This window comes from Pristiophorus japonicus, chromosome 17 (assembly GCF_044704955.1).
Source record: "Pristiophorus japonicus isolate sPriJap1 chromosome 17, sPriJap1.hap1, whole genome shotgun sequence".
Lineage (NCBI taxonomy): Eukaryota > Metazoa > Chordata > Chondrichthyes > Pristiophoridae > Pristiophorus > Pristiophorus japonicus.
In genome coordinates, this window is record NC_091993.1 from 42,878,137 (window position 1) to 42,888,414 (window position 10,278).

At 47.1% G+C, this 10,278-nt stretch overlaps 1 non-coding gene across 1 annotated transcript; it reads left to right on the forward strand.

Moving 5' to 3' along the window:
* The first annotated feature begins 7,479 nt into the window (after nucleotides 1-7,479).
* On the forward strand, nucleotides 7,480-7,552 carry trnav-cac (transfer RNA valine (anticodon CAC)). Its single transcript has one exon. It is a non-coding gene; the product is annotated as a tRNA-Val (tRNA).
* The last annotated feature ends 2,726 nt before the right edge of the window (nucleotides 7,553-10,278 follow it).

The window sequence follows — 10,278 nt, forward strand, 5'->3', positions numbered from 1 at the left end:
CAGGCTCAAACTGCCAAATTCAGTTTTTATGGCCAAAGATGAGAGAGCAGCGCTAAAAAGTGGTGTTGCGCACTCTTCCTCGGGCGGGAGCTCAGGAGGCTGACTGAATTTCCCCACGGAAGGCTGCCGCCATGGTAGTTGGAAAACCGGAGGAAAAGGGAGAAAGAAAAAAACCCTCAAACTTCTCCGACCCACACACAAACTTCCCCACTGTTAGAACTAATGAAAAAATGAAGAAATAAATAAAGAAAAAAACTAACCTCGCTCTCTGGCCGATTCCGCCTGAGTTCCACTGTTTAACCACCACTTTTTCCAGGCTGTACGGCAGGCATACAAAAGTAATATCGCGATAGAGGCGCCAAGGAGGCGTTGCATGGGTACCGACGTCATGATTTCCAAGGCGTTAGCTGGCGGGACGTAATGTTTTAGCGCCCTTAAAAAATGTCCACCGAATTTTGCGTCAGTGGTGAACAGCACCCATCGCCACTCCCAATCACCTAACTCCCAGATAACACTTAACACCAGCGTTATCAGCAGGCGTTAGCAACCAAATTTCAATCCCTCAATCTTTAAATCAACTGGTGGCTGAGAGGTAGGTGTGTTTGGCAAACAATAAGAAGGACCGTAAAGACTTGAGGAAGACAGGTTAGCAGAATGGGCAGGCAGGTGGCAGATGCAATTTAATGTGGATAATGATGAGGTAATACATTTTGGGAGGAAAAAAGAGCAGCAGGTGTATACTCACGGGTGTGGATGAACAGAGAGACCATGGGGTTCAAATACGTAATTCCCTGAAAGTGAGAATATAGATAGACAATTCCATAAAAAAGCCAACAGCATTAGGGGCATTATAAAGTACAAGAGTGAAGGCATAATGAGAAATTTGCACTAAACATTGCCTACACCACAGTTAGAATACTATGTACAGTTTTGAGTGTCCCATTATAGAAAGGACATTAAAGCCATAGAGTCAGTATTAGAATATAAGAAATAGGAGCAGAAGTAGGCCATATGGCCCCTCGAGTCTGCTCTGCTATTTAATAAGATCATGGCTGATCCGATCATGGACTCAGCTCCACTTCCCTGCCCGCTCTCCATAACCCCTTTTTCCCTTATCGTTTAAGAAACTGTCTATTCCTGTCCCAGCTTCCACAGCTCTCTGAAGCAGCGAATTCCACAGATTTACAAGCGTCAGAGAGAAGAAATTTCTCCTCATCTCAGTTTTAAATCGGCGGCCTCTTATTCTAAGATCATGCCCTCTAGTTCTAGTCTCCCCCATCAGTGGAAACAACCTCTCTGCATCCACCTTGTCAAGCCCCCTCATAATCTTATATGTTTCGATGAGATCACCTCTCATTCTTCTGAATTCCAATGAGTAGAGGCCCAACCTACTCAACCTTTCCTCATAAGTCAACCCCCTCATCCCCGGAATCAACCTAGTGAACCTTCTCTGAACTGCCTCCAAAGGAAGTATATCCTTTCTTAAATATGGAAACCAAAACTGCATGCAGTATTCCAGGTCTCACCAATCCCCTGTATAACTGTAGCAAGACTTCCCTGCTTTTATACTCCATCCCCTTTGCAATAAAGGCCAAGATTCCATTGGCCTTCCTGTACACTTGCTGTACCTGCGTACTATCATTTTGTGTTTCATGCACAAGTACCCCCAGAGAGATTTGAGATACTTGAACCTAAAAATTCGAGTGCGCCACAAAAGCTGCCACTGCCACAGGTTAAAGGTCATTGACAATGGTGGCGCCGGTGGGACTGAAAAATCCGCGCTGGGGACTACTGATGCGGAGCCTGGTGCTAAACTCATGGTTTAACACCTTCCTTGTGGTGTTAGTCCCGGCATCAGTCCCGAATGTGATGTCCGGAAGCGCCGTTGCCTCTTCCAACAGCCTCTGGAAATGAGGCTATGATTTTGCAAGGCATTGTGAGATATTATAAGGGAAATGCATTGTCGTTTGCTTAAAAGAGCAATACCTTCTGAACTGATAAAAATAAAAATGAAGTTAAAAAAATTTGCAGTTTTCAGCCCTTACAGCTCTACTGCCTTTTAAAAAAAATACTAACAATTGAAAAAAAATTCCCAAATGGGAGTCTTCAGCACATAAAGCTGAATTCCCTTCCGCACTTGGACAATCTCTGTGTGGATCTTCCACTCATGGGTGAACGGTAAGGCCACTGAGCATGTCCATTGTTGTGCTGTCTACCCTTGCTCGATGCTTTGTTGAGAGAAAGACCTTGTGGGCTAAGCACCTGTGCATGACATACACTACATTCCAACAGAGCACATGGAAATGAATCTCTCCTTGCTTGCTGACATAATGTATAGTGTAGCCATACACACATCACCGAGGGTTATGGAGAGCGGGCAGAGAAGTGGAGTTGAGGCCAAGATCAGATCAGCCATGATCTTATTGAATGGCGGAGCAGGCTCGAGGGGCTAAATGGCCTACTCCTGCTCCTATTTCTTATGTTCTTATGTTCTCAACTAGTGATTAAAACAGTGCAGCAACAGTCCTATTTCTTGCAATTGTAAGAAGTCAATTGTTGTGTATGCAATAACTGTTAGACTGAGTACTGTTTAACTCCAAGAGGTATGACCTTGGCTCTGCTTTATTAAGGCCCAAAGTGACTAATATACAAACTGGCTGGTCTTTTATACTTGTGCTGCACACACGTGCGTGCAGCCCAATGGCCCCCAACAGTGACACCAACTAGTGGCTAGTGATCCCAAAAGTACATACATGACATCAATGACATTAGTGGACTGTGCCTGGGTGACCTTCCTTACACCCATTTCTGTGCTAGTAACTTTTGTAGGAGCAACCCTTGTAAGGCACTGCTCTGCTGATTCCACAAGGGAATATCCTGGCTGTTGCCCTGTCTGACTGTATTAGACAGAGAGCTTGTGCGGAGACAATTGACTGACTAAATCAACCTGAGAGGCTGCCGTTAATGATGTCGTGCTGGAAGATGGCTTCCACCATATGCCAAGTATCCTTAAGATGATCTGCACCGAGATCCCTCCTGTAAGGGAGATAAAAGGGCCCCGAGATGAATATGAAGGTGGTTTCCGAGCGGGAGGGGTGGTGGAATTGAGTGGGGGAAACCTGGAAGGCAACCGAGCGTGTCAGCATTTGCGATCACAACTGAATTGTATCAATTAATTTTGAGTTCCGGGTTTTGTGTCGCGTAGCATATTGAATGGGAGAAATCTGCGGCTCTCATCGAGACGGTGTGGTTGGAGGTAGCTGAGGAGGCGAGCAGCAAGAGCGTTGTGCCCAGGTTATGGATGCCTTATCCATGGCCTTACAATGCATCACTGATCTCCACCAAGCTGGTCTGCAGCCGTGTGGTCGGAGTGATGTGGCGCTGGCCCAGGAGACCGATGATGGCAAAAAGGAACATGGAAGTGGGAACTCCACTCAAAGCACTCCCACTGCTCACCTCTTGCTCCTTCTCCCCTCAACCGACACATTGCCCCCCAGTCAGTATCCGACTTGCTGCACCCCCCCCGGCCAGTACCCAACACGCTGCCCCCAGCCAGTACCCGACATGCTGCACCCCTCCAGCCAGTACCCGACTAATTGTCCCCCCAGCCAGTACCCGACACATTGCCCGCCTCCAGCCAGTGAAGTTATTATTTGGGGGCCTATAAACTACACCCACCAGTGACTTTTTCCTCTTACTATCTCTAATCTCCACCCACAATGATTCAACATTTTGTTCATTAGAGCCAATATCATCTCTCACAACTGCCCTGATATCATCCTTTATTAACAGAGCTACCCCACCTCCTTTCCCTTCTTGTCTATCCTTCCGAATTGTCAGATACCCCTGTATGTTTAATTCCCAGTCTTGGCCACCCTGCAACCACATTTCTGTAATGGCCACCAAATCATACCCATTTGTAATGATTTGTGCCGTCAACTCATTTACTTTATTTCGAATGCTGCGTTCATTTAGGTAGAGTGTTTTAATATTAGCCTTTAAACCATGATTTTTAGTTTTGACCCCTCCTGCAGCCCCTTTATATTCATACATATTGTCCCTTCCTATCACCTTGTGGTTTACACTTACCCCAGTGCTACTCTGCTCTGTTGCCTCCTGCTTTTTGCATTCTTTCTTGGGGTCCTGTTCATCTGCGCTCTCACCCACTCGAACTAGCTCAGAGCCCTCTCCTGGGTTCCGAATACTCCTCGCATTGAGGCACCGAGCTTTCAGGCTTGCCTTTTTATTACACTTTGACCCTTTTGAATTTTGCTGTACATTGGCCCTTTTTGTTTTTACCTTGGGTTTCTCTGCCCTCCACTTTTACTCATCTCCTTTCTGTCTTTTGCTTCTGTCTCCATTTTGTTTCCCTCTGTCTCCCTGCATTGGTTCCCATCCCCAGCCATATTAGTTTAACTCCTCCCCAACAGCACCAGCAAACACTTCCCCTCAGACATTGGTTCCGGTCCTGCAGACCGTCCAGACCATCGAGACGGCGTGGTTGGAGGTAGCTGAGGAGGCGAGCAGCAGGAGCATTGTGCCCAGGTCATGGATGCAATTAGGAAGCAGTTTAATGACCTAACTAGGTCAGGAAAAGTGAGTACATTTGCTGATTCACCAACATCCTGTGGTTTAACCTCACCCTCTCCGTCCCCACTTTTCACTCTGTCTTGCCAAGCATGCTCCATCACATCACACCTCCCACCCACTCAACTCTCAGCAGCACCTAGCTTTCACTTTCTGTGCACTTCATCACCTCCCCATTTATCCATCCAGCATTGACACTCAGCCCAATCTTGATGCAATGTGATATATGTGTCTCATAGTCACCCTCACCAATGAATCCTTGACCCTCACTCACTCACAGGTCTGTTGTTTCACCGCTTGTAGGAGAAGAGAGTGAAAAACGCAAGGGGAGAGGAAGAGGACTGGAGGTGGGCTGTCACTAATAGTCCAGCTCAATGATGCCGAGGAGGAAGCCCTGGAGGTAAGTGTCACATCGGCATCCGTCTCCATTGGAGGTGGAGATACAGGTAGTTCGCAGATAACTGGTGACAGAATTACAAATATCTCTGACACACATATGCTGACTTCATTTCAACAATTTCTGAATTGTGAGATTGCTACGACTAAATCATGTCCCTTACTTATGTCTTGCAGGGTCTTCATTCGTACAGCAAGTGTCGCAGGACATCCATGAGGACCATTCCTCAGAGGACTTCATTCCTTCTGAGGGTGCACCGTCACAGGTGCAAAAACTCACAGTTTGGTGGGTCCACTTAGACAGTTAGTTGGGTTTTCACCTTGTGATTCACACCCCACAGTTGAACACGAGCTGACACTGGTGGCAGGGACAGCTGTGGCGAGTCCGTGTCGGCGGGGGGGGGGGGTAATCCTCTCCAACCTCCACTCAGCTGGACACAGATGCTGAACCCCGGGGGTTACCATCGAGAAGGAGAATGCTAGAGGTGAATCAGCAGCTTGGCCAGGTATTGATAGACTCTCCAGAATAGCAGAGCCAATGGAGGAGTCCAACTTGAGCACAAGTTGCGAGAATGTCTGCCATCCACCTCCAAGGAGTGTCAAGCTAGGCTCTCAAATGAGTCCATGCAGGCCGTGACCACAGCCATGCAGAAGATGCCTTCTGCTTTAAACAGGATGACAGATACCTTATCCATGGCCTTACAATGCATCACTGATCTCCACCAAGCTGGTCTGCAGCAGTGTGGTCGGAGTGATGTGGCGCTGGCCCAGGAGACCGATGATGGCAAAAAGGAACAGGGAAGTGGGAACTCCACTCAAAGCACTCCCACTGCTCACCTCTTGCTCCTTCTCCCCCCAGCCATTACCCGACACATTGCCCCCCAGTCAGTACCCGACTTGCTGCCCCCCCAGCCAGTACCCGACACACTGTCCCCCTCCAGCCAGTACCCGACATGCTGCCCCCCCCAGCCAGTACCCGACCAGCCAGTACCCAACATGCTGCCCCCCAGCCAGTACCCGACACGCTCTACCCCCCCAGTCATTACCCGACACATTGCCCCCCCCAGCCAGTATCCGAGCTGCTGCCCCCCCCAGCCAGTACCCGACACATTGCCCCTCCAGCCAGTGCAGGACTTGCTGCCCCCCCGCAACCAGTACCGACTCGCTGCCCCCCAACCAGTATCCAACACGCTGCCCCCCCCAGCCAGTATCCAACACGCTGCCCCCCCCCAGCCAGTACCCAACACACTTCCCCCCACAGCCAGTACCCAATCTGCTGCCCCCCTCCAGCCAGTACCTGACTCTCTGCCTCATCTCCCAATGGCCGAGTCTGGCCTTGCACTGGTGCTGGTGGAGCAGTCTTTATCGGGGCTCTCAGGGGCTCCAAAGCCCAGAGGCTGTCGGCCCAAAGCATCTCAGCAGCCGGAGCAGGAACTCGAGCAGCCTGTCTCTACCTTTGCCGAATCCACACAGGATGCACCAGGTAGCAGTGGTACAAAGCGTAAGTTCAGGAAATTGTAATTCACTGCGGGTACACACATGGGTGCCTGACAGAATGTTATGTTGTTTACTTTCCTTTTGTTAAATGCCACATAGAATGTATTCATCAGCACCACGTCTCCATCGTGCCCATCACTGAGTCACGAGGGACACCTCGCCCTTTCACTTAATTCAGGATGAATGTCAATACATGGCGGGGCCCAATGGGTGGACATGCAATGGGTGGATGAGTGGTTGCAGGGCTGCTTTGTGCAAGGTGGGCGGTGGGGGCTGGTGGTGAGAGCGGACCGCAGGATTAGTGCATAAGAACATAAGAATTAGGAACAGGAGTAGGCTATCTAGCCCCTCGAGCCTACTCCACCATTCAAAAAAATCATGGCTGATCTGGCCGTGGACTCAGCTCCACTTACCCGCCCGCTCCCCATAACCCTTAATTCCCATATTGGTTAAAAATCTATCTATCTGTGATTTGAATACATTCAATGAGCTAGCCTCAACTGCTTCCTTGGGCAGCGAATTCCACAGATTCACAACCCTCTGGGAGAAGAAATTCCTTCTCAACTCAGTTTTAAATTGGCTCCCCCATATTTTGAGGCTGTGCCCCCTAGTTCTAGTCTCCCCGACCAGTGTAAACAACCTCTCTGCCTCTATCTTATTTTAAATGTTTCTATAAGATCACCCCTCATCCTTCCGACAAGTAAAGACCCAGTCCACTCAATCTATCATCATAAGGTAACTCCCTCATCTCCGGAATCAGCCGAGTGAATCGTCTCTGTACCCCCTCCAAGGCTAGTATATCCTTCCTTAAGTAAGGTGACCAAAACTGCACACAGTACTCCAGGTGCGGCCTCACCAATACCCTGTACAGTTGCAGCAGGACCTCCCTGCTTTTGTACTCCATCCCTCTCGCAATGAAGGCCAACATTCCATTCGCCTTCCTGATTACCTGCTGCACCTGCAAACTAACTTTTTGGGATTCATGTACAAGGAGCACCAGTTTCTGTAGTGTAGCGGTTATCACATTCGCCTCACACGCGAAAGGTCCCCGGTTCAGGCCCGGGCGGAAACATTATTTCTGAAACAAAAAATGGTTTTAAAATGTCCAAAAAGAGTTTCATGTACAAGGACCCCCAGGTCCCTCTGCACCGCAGCATGTTGTAATTTCTCCCCATTCAAATAATATTCCCTTTTACTGTTTTTTTTTCCAAGGTGGATGACCTCACACTTTCCGACATTGTATTCCATCTGTCAAACGTTAGCCCATTCGCTTAACCTATCTAAATCTCTTTGCAGCCTCTCTGTGTCCTCTACACAACCCGCTTTCCCACTAATCTTTGTGCCATCTTCAAATTTTGTTACACTACACTCTGTCCCCTCTTCCAGGTCATCTATGTATATTGTAAACAGTTGTGGTCCCAGCACCGATCCCTGTGGCACATAACTAACCACCGATTTCCAACCCGAAAAGGACCCATTTATCCCGACTCTCTGCTTTCTGTCAGCCAGCCAATTCTCGATCCATGCTAATACATTTCCTCTGACACCGCGTACTTTTATCTTCTGCAGTAACCTTTTGTGTGGCACTTTATCGAATGCCTTTTGGAAATCTAAATACACCACATCCATCGGTACACCTCTATCCACCATGCTTGTTATATCCTCAAAAAATTCCAGTAAATTAGTTAAACATGATTTCCCCTTCATGAATCCATGTTGCGTCTGCTTGATTGCACTATTCCTATCTAGATGTCCCGCTATTTCTTCCTTAATGATAGCTTCAAGCATTTTCCCCACTACAGATGTTAAACTAACCAGCCTATAGTTACCTGCCTTTTGTCTGCCCCCTTTTTTAAACAGAGGCATTACATTAGCTGCTTTCCAATCCGATGGTACCTCCCCAGATTCCAGAGAATTTTGGTAGATTATAACGAATGCATCTGCTATAACTTCCGCCATCTCTTTTAAAACCCTGGGATGCATTTCATCAGGACCAGGGGACTTTTCTACCTTGAGTCCCATTAGCCTGTCCAGCACTACCTCCCCAGTGATAGTGATTGTCTCAAGGTCCTCCCTTCCCACATTCCCGTGACCAGCAATTTTTGGCATGGTTTTTGTGTCTTCCACTGTGAAGAGCGAAGCAAAATAATTGTTTAAGGTCTCAGCCATTTCCACATTTCCCATTACTAAACCCCCCTTCTCATCTTCTAAAGGACCAACATTTACTTTAGTCACTCTTTTCCGTTTTATATATCGGTAAAAGCTTTTACTATCGGTTTTTATGTTTTGTGCAAGTTTACTTTCGTAATCTATCTTTCCTTTCTTTATTGCTTTCTCAGTCATTCTTTACTGTTGTTTAAAATTTTCCCAATCTTCTAGTTTCCCACTAACCTTGGCCACCTAATATGCATTGGTTTTTAATTTGATACTCTCCTTTGTTTCCTTGGTTATCCACAGCTGGTTATCCCTTCTCTTACCGCCCTTCTTTTTCACTGGAATATATTTTTGTTGAGCACTATGAAAGAGCTCCTTAAAAGTCCTCCACTGTTCCTCAATTGTGCCACCGTTTAGTCTGTTTTCCCAGTCTATTGTAGCTAACTCTGCCGTCATCCCACTGTAGTCCCCTTTGTTTAAGCATGGTATGCTCGTTTGAGACACTACTTCCTCACTCTCAATCTGTATTACAAATTCAACCATACTGTGATCACTCATTCCGAGAGGATCTTTTACTCAGAGATCGTTTATTATTCCTGTCTCATTACACAGGACTAGATCTAAGATAGCTTGCTCCCTTGTAGGTTCTGTAACATACTGTTCTAAGAAACAATCCCATATGCATTCTATGAATTCCTCCTCCAGGCTACCCCGTGCGATTTGATTTGACCAATCGATATGTAGGTTAAAATCCCCCATGATTACTGCCATTCCTTTTTCACATGCCTCTATTATTCCCTTGATTATTGTCCGCCCCACCGTGAAGTTATTATTTGGGGGCCTATAAACTACGCCCACCAGTGACTTTTTCCCCTTACTATCTCGAATCTCCACCCACAGTGATTCAACATTTTGTTCATTAGAGCCAATATCATCTCTCACAACTGCCATGATATCATCCTTTATTAACAGAGCTACCCCACCTCCTTTCCCTTCTTGTCTATCCTTCCGAATTGTCAGATACCCCTGTATGTTTAATTCCCAGTCTTGGCCACCCTGCAACCACATTTCTGTAATGGCCACCAAATCATACCCATTTGTAATGATTTGTGCCGTCAACTCATTTACTTTATTTCGAATGCTGCGTGCGTTTAGGTAAAGTGTTTTAATACTAGCTTTTAAACCATGATTTTTAGTTTTGACCCCTCCTGTAGCCCCTTTATATTCATACATATTGTCCCTTCCTATCACCTTGTGGTTTACACTTACCCCAGTGCTACTCTGCTCTGTTGCCTCCTGCCTTTTGCATTCTTTCTTGGGGTCCTGTTCATCTGTGCTCTCACCCACTATAAATAGCTCAGAGCCCTCTCCTGGGTTCCGAATACTCCTCGCATTGAGGCACCGAGCTTTCAGGCTTGCCTTTTTATTACACTTTGACCCTTTTGAATTTTGCTGTACATTGGCCCTTTTTGTTTTTACCTTGGGTTTCTCTGCCCTCCACTTTTACTCATCTCCTTTCTGTCTTTTGCTTCTGTCTCCATTTTGTTTCCCTCTGTCTCCCTGCATTGGTTCCCATCCCCTGCCATATTAGTTTAACTCCTCCCCAACAGCACCAGCAAACACTCCCCCTCAGACATTGGTTCC